This window comes from Chenopodium album, chromosome 12, assembly GCF_948465745.1.
Source record: "Chenopodium album chromosome 12, dcCheAlbu1.1, whole genome shotgun sequence".
NCBI classification, from domain to species: Eukaryota; Viridiplantae; Streptophyta; class Magnoliopsida; order Caryophyllales; family Amaranthaceae; genus Chenopodium; species Chenopodium album.
The window spans coordinates 10467959-10481983 of record NC_137845.1 but is presented as its reverse complement, the minus strand read 5'-3'; the positions used below and the strand labels follow the sequence as shown (position 1 = coordinate 10481983).

The 14025-nt window shown below is 37.9% G+C and overlaps 1 long non-coding RNA gene across 1 annotated transcript; it reads left to right on the top strand.

Moving 5' to 3' along the window:
- The first annotated feature begins 8042 nt into the window (after nucleotides 1-8042).
- Nucleotides 8043-11576, top strand: LOC145571936 (uncharacterized). Its single transcript, XR_014096654.1, has 4 exons — nucleotides 8043-8264; nucleotides 8381-8487; nucleotides 10174-10239; nucleotides 11144-11576. It is a non-coding gene; the product is annotated as an uncharacterized LOC145571936 (long non-coding RNA).
- The last annotated feature ends 2449 nt before the right edge of the window (nucleotides 11577-14025 follow it).

Sequence of the window (14025 nt, the reverse complement as noted above, 5' to 3'; positions counted from 1 at the left end):
TCAGAATCAAAGTCTTCAAGCTAGGAGATTGGGTTCTCAGGAAGGTATACGAAAACACCAGGGAAGTCAATGCAGGAAAGTTAGCACCCAACTGGGAAGGACCCTATGAAATCACTAAGGTAATGGGTAATGGAGCATACAGACTCAGGAATGCAGAAGGAAAAGAAGTGCAGCGAAGCTGGAACGCAGCACATTTAAAGTTATATATTTCTGAAGAAAGGTACGCAGTTATTATTTCTATTTTGTCTTTTAATTTACAAAAAGGAAAAACAAAAAAACAGGAAAACAAGCAAAAATACAAAAAAAAAGAGAAAAACACAAAAACACAAAAATCTCCAACATCCAAAATCAGCACAAAAGGTACTCATCTATCTCTATCCTTTGTCAATTTGCTTTATGATCATTACGAGTACTGACTTTGGCATCGGAGGGCCGTGGCCGTTGGGGAAACCCACGGCCACCCCTCACCTTCTTCTGTTTTGCAAAGAACACGACTGACATTACTGAGCAAGAATGTAACAAGTCCCTTCACTACAGAACAAAGACAAGTCATTCCTGAAAAGAACAGACCTACTATCCTTACAAGGCATACAAACACATGTAAGTAGCATCACAACTGTAATACAACTGTAATACATTCGTGATACAACTACAATCACAACACACTATACAGAAAAGTCAACCACACAGCAAGAAAGACAGAAATACTTAGTTGTATTGCAACAAAATTAAACAAAGCATCCAGCTACAGAAGTGTAGCACAAAATAAAAACAAATTATCCAAACTGCTCTTAGGCAGTAAACAGAAACAACATTCAAAAGTTTTACATTTTTTTTAAAAAAGATGACACAGCACCAGTTAAACTAATTCTCCCCCATGTTGTCAGCAGGAGCTACTTCTTCAGTAACAGGCTTCATCACCTCTGGGGCATCCTTGACTTCTTCATTATGAGGAGAGTTCACTTCCTCATCAGCAAAGCTCAGCAGTAGTGAGTCAGGAGCAGCAGTCCCCTCAGGAAACGCCTTCTCGAAAGAAGCCTTATCACCATCATAGTCCCAAGCCTCATACTTTCTTTGCTGAAACTCCTCCATCATCTCAAGACGTGCCTTCCCGTAGTAGTACGTAGCAGCATCAATGGCCTCGTTAGCAGCTTCCTTCAAGGTACCTTTCAGCCCATCCCGCTCAGAAATGCAGTCCCGATGCTTAGTCCGTTCAGCCTTCAAAGCCTCAGTAGCAGCCTTGTACTTGTCAGACAGAGCATCACGCTCCTTCTTCATAGCCTCATACACCCGAGAAAATTCTGACACCTTGCCTAAGACACCAAGGCAAGACTGCAGGCTCTGCACAACAAAGATGAAGTGTAAGGAGCATATTTCAATAAGGTTGATTTTATTAAAAAAAAAAATGGAGTATACTATACCTGGAAAGACTGTACGGCCGCCTCTTGTGAAAGGTCAGCAAAAGTCATCGAAAACTGGCGATCCTTGAAAGAAGGAAACAATAGGGTATCTACATGCGGAGCAAGAGAGTCAAAAGAAAACTCAGCAGCGTCAACATCAATAGGCACCTCCAACTTCCTCTTGAGACTGGCACGAGACGGAGGCGGAGGAGGGACACTCTTGGGAGCAACCATCTTGATGAGAACAGCCTCAGAAGTCTGGGGGGACGAGCGAGACTTAAGACGACCCAATATGGAAGATGAGCTAAGAAGATCATGAGACCTTAGTGACCTTGATGTATCTACAAGGAACATAGCTGGTTCAAAAAGTAATACAACTAGGAACACAGCAAATGTATACAACAAGGATCACAGCAAATATATACAACAAGGATCACAACAAGTATATACAGCAAGGACGCTAATTGAATCAAATAGATTAACAATTGTATACAAGTATATTCAACAAGGATACAACCGATTCAAAATTAAAAACCCACAAACTAAACAAGCAAACCGGCATCAACCACACATTCACAAAATTATAAGTACAGCAAAACATCGAAACTCACAAGAAAGAAAGAAAACAAACCTTGAGACATGGTTGGGGCAACTTTCTGTTCAGAATCAGATTCGTCCAAGGACTTAATTTGAATAACTGCTTCAGGTTGTGTCAACTTGATGAAAGATCTCTCGTCTGCACTCAACTCATACAACTTGTCTATCAAGGATGGAGACTGAGAGCGCTGCTTCAATTTACTCACTGCAACCAACAAGCAAATAAGCCCAAATCAACAAAGAAGGAAGGAAGAACATAAAAGAATAAGAAAACAGAATACCTTCAGCCTCAACAGTGTCAATAAAAAAATCACAATCATCACCCAACGAATCAATCCTCATAAAGAAGAACTTGTGATACCACTTCTTGTCAAACGCCTTCTCCAAGTCAGTCACCAAAGGACCAACGCCATCCTTCAGGCGAAGACCAACTCGACCTTTACCACTGGTCCTAATAGTATAAGGGTAACACAAATCCCTCACATCAAGTTCTATACCCAATTTTATACTCAGCAAATCCAGAATTCTCAATACCCTCCAAGTCTGGGGCAACAATTGACAAGGCGAAACCCTAACTCTAGAAAGAAATTGGCGAACAAGAGCAGAAAAAGGAAAAGTATGCCCAATTACAAAAGGGTACTCAAAGAAACACACCCAACCAGGGGCAGTCCAGTCAGCCCTTTCCCTAGGTGATGGAATTTTCACCACAACCCCATCAGGAAAACGCGCAATTGCAGCAATATTCTGAACTTCCTCCTTCGTAATGGTGGAGGGATAGGTATCCTTGACAGGAAAGACGTTATGCGCCACCAAGTTTGGCCTTTTCACACCCTCATCCACCCCAGCAAACACCACTCTCACATGATCATCCATCGCAAAAACAAGAGAAAAGTACAAAGTGTAAAACAGAGCAAATAGAGAAGAGAGAGAAAATACCTGATGAAATTGAAATTGGGGCAAAGCAATTGAAGTGATTAGACAATAGCCTGCACACCCAATAAATACCAAAGACGGAAATAAACCGCCCTTCACAGTTATCGAGGAAGTTGCCTTAAAACCGCCACCACTTTCTATTTTGCTAACCGTTGGAACAATTTCTGAAATTCAAAATATTTTCTAGAGCTTTCTTTAGGTAATTTTCACTTCCAAATACTTGGAAATAAAAATTAGGGGCAATTGTTGGGCCCGTATTGTAATACGACCCATTACATTTAGGGCACCAGTCCAAGAAGCAATAACTCAGCAAGAATGAGCAAAACGGCTTGATTGGAATAAACAAGGAAAGCAGCATCAAGGATATCAATCAAGGAGATACTTGCCAAAGATACACCTACAGAACAGGGAAGAAGATAAATCAAGAAGATCTTCCTCATTTTGAATATATTCCGAATATCTTTGTAAACCCTAGAGATCCCTAGGTATAAATAAGCATAATTAGACATTTTGAGCATGCATGTACGCACATATACTCTAAATATAAGAGAATTACTCTGCGTTTACCTACGGAGCTTCGTCCCTACTGAAGAAGGAGGCTAGTCCTTATTCAGTATTGTATCTCTAAACTTATTCTCTTTTCATAATAGAGTTCATCTTGTTTACTTATTGTTTGTTCATTGCTTATCTATTGCTTTATTATTGCTTTACTGCTATTTTATATGCTTTTGGTAGTATGATTGTTATCACCCCTCAAACCTAGCAGATTCTCATATGCCCTTATTGAGATTTGCCTAAACACTTAGTGTATATCTTCTCTAGATACTTAGCCATTGTAACCTACTACTACTGTACGCTTGTATAAAGGCTTCTCATATCTTAATGGAAATTATCAAGCTTTCCACTACTCATTCTTAATATCTTATATGGTATCCGAGCTTTTGATCCTCTAATTTTTTTTATCACTCCTAATATTCACTTTTCTACTCTCAACATGAGTAATTCTATTATCCCTAATAATGATGACCCTACTAAGCCTTTCACTATTCTTCAATTACATAATACTATCAAACTCACGGGTACAAATTACATAGCATGGAAGACACAAATGCAAGTGCATCTTCTCGGCTATGATCTCTTTAAGTTTCGTTGATGGAACTTATCCTTCTCCACCTGCTTCCATCACCAAAGATGGCGTGTCTGTCCTTAACCCGGAGGCACTTTTATGGTTCCGTCAAGATCGCCTTGTCTTTGGTGCTCTTGTCGGTTCTTTATCTCAAGATCTTGTTCCATTGGTGTCTCAGTCAACATCTTCTCAAGATGCATGGGAAATTTTAGCTTCAACCTATGCGAACTCGTCTCGTGGACACTTGAAGCAGATCAAGGATCATCTTGCCCATATAACTGAGGGTACTCTTTCAATTACCAATTACATGCAAGCTATTAAACAATGTACTGATCGTTTAGCTACTGTGGATAAACCAATGGACCAAGAGGATATTATTGACAAAATTCTGCAGGGTCTTGATTATGAGACTTACAAGCCCATCATTGATGCTATGAATGCACGAGACACTACTATTTCTTTTGAAGAGCTTCATGAGAAATAAATCACTCATGAACTTGCTGCCAAGAATACATTAAATGTAGCTTCCACCTCCTTCCTTGCAACTGCCTTAGCTGCTCAATGTCGTCCACAATACAAGGGCAAGCAGCAATGGAATCCTACTCCAGGCTTATTGCCAAATCCTATGCCCTCCACCATGCAACAATCACAAGGACCTCGCCCACAACGTCCCTTTCTTGGCAAGTGTCAATGGTGTCACATGTCTGGCCATGCTCTCAATCAATGCTCTATATTCAAGTCACAATTTCCCTCAATTGAAATCCCAACACCAACTCAGGCAAGGGCTTTCAATATTGGTCATCAACAACATCCTCAAGCCAATGTAGCAATGGGTTCAATGCCACAATCAAATGTTTGGCTTCTTGACAGTGGAGCATCCCACCATGTCACTAATGATCTCAACAATTTATCTCTACATGCTCCTTATGACGGCACGGAGGAATTAATTATTGGAGATGGGTCTGCCCTTCCTATCTCTAACACCGGTGCATTTTCTATCTCCCTTTCTTCTAAAAGTTTATTGTTCAATAATGTCTTACATGTCCCTCACACATCTAGAAATATCCTATCCATATCCCAATTTTACAAAGATAACAATACTAGTATTGAGTTCTTACCCTTTATGCTTCGTGTTAAGGAGCTTTCGAAGGGAACCACCCTCCTACAGGGTCCAACTAAAGCTGGAGTCTATGAGTGGAACCCAGGTCTTCCTCGAGTCTTCACAAGTTTCACAAAGCCCATTCATTATTGGCACCATAGGCTTGGGCATCCTTTAATTAAGGTTCTTACACTACTAGAAAACAGGCAAATAACGACGGAATTCTTCCGTCGAAAACATCCTATTTTCCGAGGTTTCCGATGGAAATTCCGTCCGAACTAGTTGTCACAAAACATGTTGTAGGAAAAACAATCTTTTTCGCCGGAAACACTATTCCGACGGAAATTCCAATGGAATTCAATTCGTCGGCAGCGATTTTTAGGCCCGGGAAAATCCATCGGAAATTTCCGACGGACTGTAATCCGCCGGAAAATTGCGACGGAAATTCCGTCGGAAAATTGTTAAAAAAACAAAAAAAAAAAGTTGATCCACCACCCCACACCACCAGCCCCCCTAACCCGTACCACCACCCACTACCCAACCACCAAAACCTCCACCAGAACCCTTACCTACGTAAGCGAACCAGATCCACCCCCTTACCCTAACAAATTCAGCTAAACCACCCATCCTAAACAAACCACCCCACCACCCACCAAAAACCACCACCGCCGCCGACGAAACAACCAATCACAAGCCAAAAAATAACAAAAAAAATAAAGAAAAAAAATTATTAAAAAAAACCGTCGACCACACAAAACAAAAATTATTAACTCCAACAGCCACCACCCAACACAACCATATATATTAAAAAAAAACCGATAAAAAAAAAGAGAGAGAGATACATACCTCAATTCGACCACACAAAACCTTGAAATTGGGTTTAGGAGGCCAAATGAATTTGACCTGGAAACCTTTGTTTTCATCATGAGAAAAGAGAGAAAGGGCGAAACTCTAGATCGAAATTGTTGTTGATGTTAATGTCGGTCTTGGACTGTTGGTGTAGTTGTTGATGCCGATGTTGGCGGCGGTGGTGGGAGATATGAGGTGGTTGAAAGAGGGGAATGAAGAGGAGAGAAAGAGAGGAAGAAAGAGGAGAGGAAGAGGAGAAGGAGACCGAAGAGGAGAGAGAAGAAGAGGAAAGAGAAGATGAAAGAGGAGAGGAAGAGAAGAAGAATGCAGAAGAGGAGAGAGAAAAGGAAAGTCAGAGAGATGGAGAAGGAGAAGGAGAAATAGATAGAAGCGGCGGAAATAAGTATAGGGTTAGGGTTTCAGTTTTTTTTTTTAAATATTATTCCGACGGAAAAATCCGTTAGAAATTTCCGACAGAATATTTATCCGTCGAAAAGTACATATATTCCAACGGATTTATATTCCGTCGAAATTTTCCGATGGAATTCTGACGAAATTGTTGAATTCATCGGAAATTTCGACTTTTTCGACGGATTTCTGTGTCCGTTGGAACCAGTTCGTCACTATTTTCCTGTTTTCTAGTAGTGTTGGGACTTTAAATTCCAAGTTTTCCCTTTCAATTAAGGATTATTCCATTTCTGATTGTAATGCTTGCAATATTAATAAAAGTCACAAATTACCTTTTTCCAATTCCACCCTTACCTCTAATGCTCCACTTGATTTAATATTTAGTGATGTTTGGAGTTCACCAATTCCCTCTTACGATGGCTATAAGTACTATGTACTTTTTGTGGATCACTATACAAAGTATACATGGCTATATCCTCTAAAGGACAAATCTGATACTCATCATGTATTTGTTCGATTTCGTGCTCTTGTTGAGAAATTTTTTAATAAACCTATTATCCAATTATTTTCTGATAATGGGGGTGAATAATTAAAATTACGTCCAACCTTAACCATAAATGACATTTCTCATCTCACTACACCTCCAGATACTCCTGAGCACAATGGATATGCCGAACGATGTCGGCATAAACACATTGTTGAATTTAGTCTTTCCCTCCTCACACATGCCAAACTCCCACTCACCTTTTGGTCCCATGCCTTTACCACTGCCACCTATTTCATTAATCGCCTCCCAACTCCAACTCTAAACAATGATTCACCTTACTTTAGGTTGTTTGGTAAACCACCCAATTATAGTAAATTACAAAATTTTGGGTGTCTTTGTTACCCCTAATTGCGGCCTTATGCCTCCCACAAACTTGATAATCGTTCCCTTCCTTGCGTGTTTGTTGGTTATTCCTCCACCCAAAGTGCTTACTATTGCTTACACTTGCCTACCATGAGACTATACACTTCTCAACATGTGAAATTTATTGATTATGAGTGTCCATATGCTATTGCCTTTCCCATAGCAAAACCTCTTCCCACTGTTGAAGAGTGGTACACTATAGAGGTACTAGTCACAACACCAACCACCCATATACCATCTGTCACACCTCATACTCTACCTCCAATCACCCCACCTTCCCCACCTCCTCCTCCTAGTCATCCAACTAGGACCATGACTACTCAGACTCCAAAACAACATTGTCAAGCCAAATCCCAAATTTGCTCATGTTGTCACCACACAATCCCAACAGTGTGAACCCCGCAACATCACTCAAGCCCTCAAAGATCCCCAATGGCGCACTGCCATGAGTGAGGAACATGCTGCCACTAGTACAAAATTGGGCTTAGATAACTCCCATTGGTAACACTTTAAAAATTAAGGATTATTTAATTTTTACGTAACTCTTTTGTAACATTGTCGTATTAAGTAACATTTTTTGTAACACATTAATATTATGTAACACTTTACGGTAACACTTTGATTTTAGGTATCACTTAGTTGTAACGCTTAATTTATGCTCAATCCTTTTTATTTTTATTGTAGAAAAAAATGAGCGGTACCCTTTATTTTTCATTTTTTTTAACATCTCATTAGAATCTATCTCCTCCTCTCATTTTTGCTCAAATACCCCTTCTCTCTCTGAATGAGTTTAGATTATACAATCAATGGAGTCGCCTTCATCATCAGCAGCGTCATCCTCTGAATCATCATCATCATCATCATCATCATCGATCAATACCATCATCTGAATCACAAGCAACATCATCAAATGAATCGAGAGCGAAGGAATAACAGCATACGGTACTACTACGGTGTTCATTACTTCATTATATCTTTGGTTATACATTTCATCAATTCGTTGTTGCCTCGCGAAATTCATCACAAAATCAGTATTTTTCGTTCAATTTGTCATCTAGGGTTTCATTCGTCACAAATTCGCCATCTGGGGTTTCAGTCGACACAAAATCACAAAACCAGTTGAATTAGTCATCTCTGATTTCATCTAATTCGCGCTTGCAATCAGGTATTCTGTTAATTTTGGTGGATTTTCAACGTTTTTGGTTATGTGATCATTAATTTTCATATGAATTATATTATTACAATCTAGTTTATAGGGTTTATATTTTTGGTTTTAATTAAAATTGAAATTTACATCTATTGTTATTCACGATTTTATGCATTTTGTTTTTGTATATTAATGAACTTTTCTTGTTAAAACGATGTCATATGTATCGTATTATTGATCTTAAATTTTACTGCTTTTCCTAGAAAGCATCAAATATTCATTAAGAATGATGTGAAGTTGTTAATTTTAACAGAAATAGTTGATTTAATTCCTAAATATATGTGAACTAGATGAACTCAGCAGCCTTGGCGAGGCAGCAGCTGCAAGCTTAAATCCCCACCCTAGCTATAGCTAGCATTTGAATGAAGTAGAACTAGGGAAGAGGTGAATCAGATTGTAGCCAACATTGGTGTTTCAGATTGGTATTCTTATCAATGTGTCTACTATTTGAAATTACTTTTACAATCTGCTACAGATGTGATAACATAATTTTCTTGTACTTGTTAGAAATATATATTCTGATAAAGTACGAACTAAATTTCAATAAGACTTTTCCAGCTTTTAAACTATAGGAATGTCTTGGTGGAAGTGGCCTTTCTCTTCCAGAGTTCCATGGACTCATGAAGAAAATTTAAGTTACTGAGAGGCAGATATCACAGGGAAAAGTATACAGATAAGACAGCTGAATCTTATGAAGAAATCCAAATCATTGTCTTTAGGATCCCAGTTCAAAATATCCGATAAAACCTTTCCTATTAACCCTTTAATATAGGTCCTTTTAAATTGGGTGGACTCAGGTTGGGTCAAGTCTCGATTTACAAGCATTAGCAAAAATTATGATAGTACATCTGTACATTGAGTGATAGCCACAACTCTCTTGTCCATACTTACTCAAATCAAACTGACCAAACACAAAAACTAAGCGAATAAGAACAGAACAAAACTAAGGAAAAATTTTCAACAAACAAAACAAGCATTATTGATGATCAATGAACTAAGTTTATGAAGAAATAATATTCAAAGATGTCCTAATTTAATTAGTTAGTCACCAAGAAAAAGACTAATAAACAAAACTTTTGAATTGAGCGAGGCTGGCCTGTTCTTGAGCACCAAAATAATCCACCACACACCACTGTGACAATTTAGGTATTAAACAAGCTAATTAATATCCCACAATACTAGCTACTACACACCTTACAATCATGATTAGAAATTTCGGCCATATATTAAGAAAGTAATAAAACAATGCAATTCAATAATAAGCTAAAAAGTGTCACCTGATTGTGTAATGCCCAAAGGCTTACTCTCCAGCATTGACTTTCTGTCATCCTTCAGGTTTCTAATATTGGCCACTAGGGTTGTACTCATTCAGATCAGCTCCTTTCTTACCTGCATTGATAGGAAACAATTACCATTTTCTGGCATGTTCATTTAAGTGCCGAGGGGCAATCTGAACTATTATTTAAGTGCTTTTTTTTTTTTTTTTTTTTTTTTTTTTTTTTTTTTTCTATTTGAACTTGTTATGTTATGATTTTTGTAAGTTAGTGGTTAAGTGTAATGTAACAGAATTTACTCTGACCTCTATTTTGCAAGTCAAATTTTCAAGGTCTGATATTTTATATAGTGACATTTTACATTTGGCAGTTTTGAGCTGAGTGGTTTCAAGGTGCTCGGGCAGCAGGCGAGTTGTGCCGGCTTCAATTCACTAAGGTAAATTTCTACCATTGGCACAATTTCAGTGCACTTTTATCTTTGCATTGCGTGATTATAGCTGATCAGACTTTAGTATTGGCAAGAATAAAACCATCAGGCCGGGATGTACGTAGTCTAGAAGCTTTTTACATATCTGTTGAGTTTAGAATTGCGTGATAACCCCCTACTTTATTGATCTGATGGTAATGAGAGTTTACAATCTTGGTTTGCTCAATTATATCAGTCTTTATTTGTCCGATGGTAATGACAATTCACAATTGTTGTTTTGCTCAGTTATATCAGAATAAGATTGCTTTGTGTTGACTGATATGTATTTGTCTTTCTAAGTGGCTGAGACCATATTTAATTATATAAACCTTTCTGCCTTTGTAAATTTTATAAGCTGGTTCAGTACTCTTGGATAACCTGATACCTAAATTTGGGCCTGCTTCTCATGTTATAAAAGTTGTGAATACGCTACATTTTGACACTTTAGATCAGATCAGGACCTTGTGTATCTTACTATATGTGCATTATTCATCTGTTGGGTACATTTTGATGGTACTTCCTTGCGTAAATTTAATGAGCCCATGAATTATGTTCTTTGCTTTGAAATATGGATAATGCTGAATGGTTGATGATATCTGATCATCTATGTAATCAAAGTGGCGCTTGCTGCATCAGGGATGATGTTGATTGATGAGAGCATATCTATCATATTTTATATATCTATATATCTGTAGGTATGTGTAGGACAGTAGGAGAGTTCTTCAAGATGTAAAATTGTTGCTGCAATCAAAGAAAGACATCTGCTGCTGATACTATAAAAAAAAAAAATACTACCAACATAATGAGTGTCATATGCCATTATGATGTCCTTTAACTATGAATTAATCAGATATTTTGCTCCTGTACTCTGCAGGATCTGGAGAAAATCAGGAGGAAGGAAGTGCTAGCTGCAAACACAGAAGAAATTGTTCGTGTAGAGTCTAGTTCAGCTGTTCAATCCCAGTTCGTGGACACGATAATGGTCTCTTATCCCAGTATAGCTGTTGAAACTCAGCAAAATAGATTTTCCACTGTGACAAGTGCCGCACCTGCAACTATGGCTGCAGTTAGCACAAGTATTTCCACTGTTTTTTCTAGCTAGCTAGCTGCTGCTATGTGCTATTGTTACTGCTGTTTGGTGCAACCGCGCTGACTGTTTTTTAGAGATTAGAGGTCTAAAAGAGACTGAAGTTCACTTTCTTTTTATTTTGATTATTAGATTGTTTAGCGAATATAAAAAATTGGTGTTTATGGATGTTTTTTGTAAGAACTATGAAATCAATTATTTCAATTCAAATTATTGTCTATTACATGTGTTAATTTCAAATTTTTTGTTGTTGTACATAATAATAATAATAATAATAATAAATGTTACCTATTCATTAAGATGGTGTTACATTAGTTTGTAAAAAGTGATACATAATGTCAAATAAAGTGCTATTAAATGTCAAAAGAAGATTGAAAAATGTTACCTAATAATCAACATAGTGTTACATTAGTTTGAAAAAGTGATACATAATGTTGAAAAAGTGATACTATATGATTGAAAAATGTTACTAAAGATAAGTAAGTGTTACATAAGAAATAAAAAGTAACACTTTAAAAATGATACTAATGATATTATAAGTGATACATAAGAGGGTTTATGGTAACACTTTCAAAAGTGTTACCATACGTTACTCAAAGTGTTACATAAGACCTTAGGTAACATGGGCGGAAGTATCACCCAATAAACTGTTACCTATTGTCTATAATAACACTTTTAACACTTTATGTAACACTTTTTGGGTGTTACTTGAGGTTAGTTTTTACTAGTGTGCCCTCACTCGAAATAGCACTTGGGAACTTGTACCACCACATCCGTCTTAGAATATAGTTGGTTGTAAATGGGTATATCGATTGAAATATAATGCAGATGGCTCGCTTGAAAGATATAAAGCCCGTCTAGTGGCAAAAGGGTTTCACCAAAGGCCGGGAATCAACTACTCTGAGACCTTTAGTCCGGTTATCAAGCCTACTACGGTTAGGCTCATGCTCTCTCTTGCTATTACAAATGGTTGGTCGATTCAGCAACTCGACATCAACAATGCATTTTTACAAGGCCATCTATCTGAAGATGTTTACATGGCTCAACCACCGGGGTTCATTGAAAAGGCCTATCCAAATCATGTGTGTAAATTAAAGAAAGCCATATATGGTCTAAAACAAGCCCCAAGAGCATGGTACCAAGAGCTTCGGGCTTACTTATTGTCTTATGGCTTTCAGAATTCGGTGTCTGACTCCTCTTTATTTATCTATAATCAGAGTAATGTGACATTTTATCTTCTTGTTTATGTTGATGATATCATCGTCATGGGACAAACTACTTCCACTCTTCAATCCTTTCTCACTAGTTTGGCAAGCTGATTTTCCTTGAAGGACCTGGGTAACTTATCTTATTTCCTTGGTGTTGAAGTTCTCCCTCACAAACTTGGCTTGTTTCTAAGTCAAAATAAATATATTAATGATATCCTTGATCGTGCAAACATGCTGGATGCTAAGTCTGTTCCCTCACCATTGATAACTTATCCTCCTCTTACTTTAAATGATGGTGTTCCATTAGAGAACCCAACTGAATATAGAGCTCTAGTGGGTGCCTTACAATATCTTTCCCTCACAAGGCCGGATGTAGCTTACACGGTCAGTCGTCTCTCTCAATTTATGCATCGTCCCGCTGATATTCACTATACTGCTCTCAAGCACTTGCTACGGTATCTTAATGGCACCTCAACTTATGGCTTAATTTTACACCATGACTCTCCTAATCAACTTCATGCCTATTGTGATGCTGATTGGGCAGGGGACAGAGATAATTATATATCTACTACGGGGTATCTTGTCTACTTAGGAAGAAATCCCTTGTCTTGGAGCTCAAAGAAGCAAACTAGCATCGCAAAGTCATCCACCGAAGCCGAATTTAGAGCGGTAGCAACAACAACTGCTGAAATTTTATGGCTAAGATCCTTGTTTTTTGAACTTAATGTGCAGCCTACCTCAACTCCTAGCACCTATTGTGATAATCTTGGAGCTACACACTATGCAACCAATCCAGTTTTTCACTCTCGTATGAAACACTTGGCATTGACTTTCCATTTTGTTAGAGAACAAGTTCAACGAGGTATGCTTCGAGTTCAACATATCAATGGTCGAGACCAACTCGCTGGCGCCTTAACAAAGCCACTGGCACATACTCGCTTTCATGATCTATTTTCCAAGATTGGACTTGTCCAAAGACCGTCCATCTTGCGGGGGCGTGTCGAAGATAAAGATCTTCTATAACTGACTATGCCAAGATTAACTTGGCTTATTTGTAATCTCTTGTGTATATCTTATTGTTAATAGTCTTAGTTTATCATAAGCTTAGTGTATATCTTCTCTAAATACTTAGCTATTGTAACTTACTACTACTGTACGCCTATATAAAGGCTTCTCATATCTTAATGGAAATTATCATGCTTTTCACTACTCATTCTTAATATCTTATATGCACGGGTCAATCAAACATGGCGTGAAAATTGTTTTACTAGCCCCAAGCCTATCATGAGTACAACTAATGAAAATTTAACACAAGCATGACAGGCTGATCTATAAATCGTTTCTGATAATTTTTTTTTTATTTACCAAAATAATAAAAATGTTATGAAGTACTAAAGTGGTCCTCTGGCATGACATAACATGGCATGCTACTAATGATCGGCACAACATGACATGATTTTT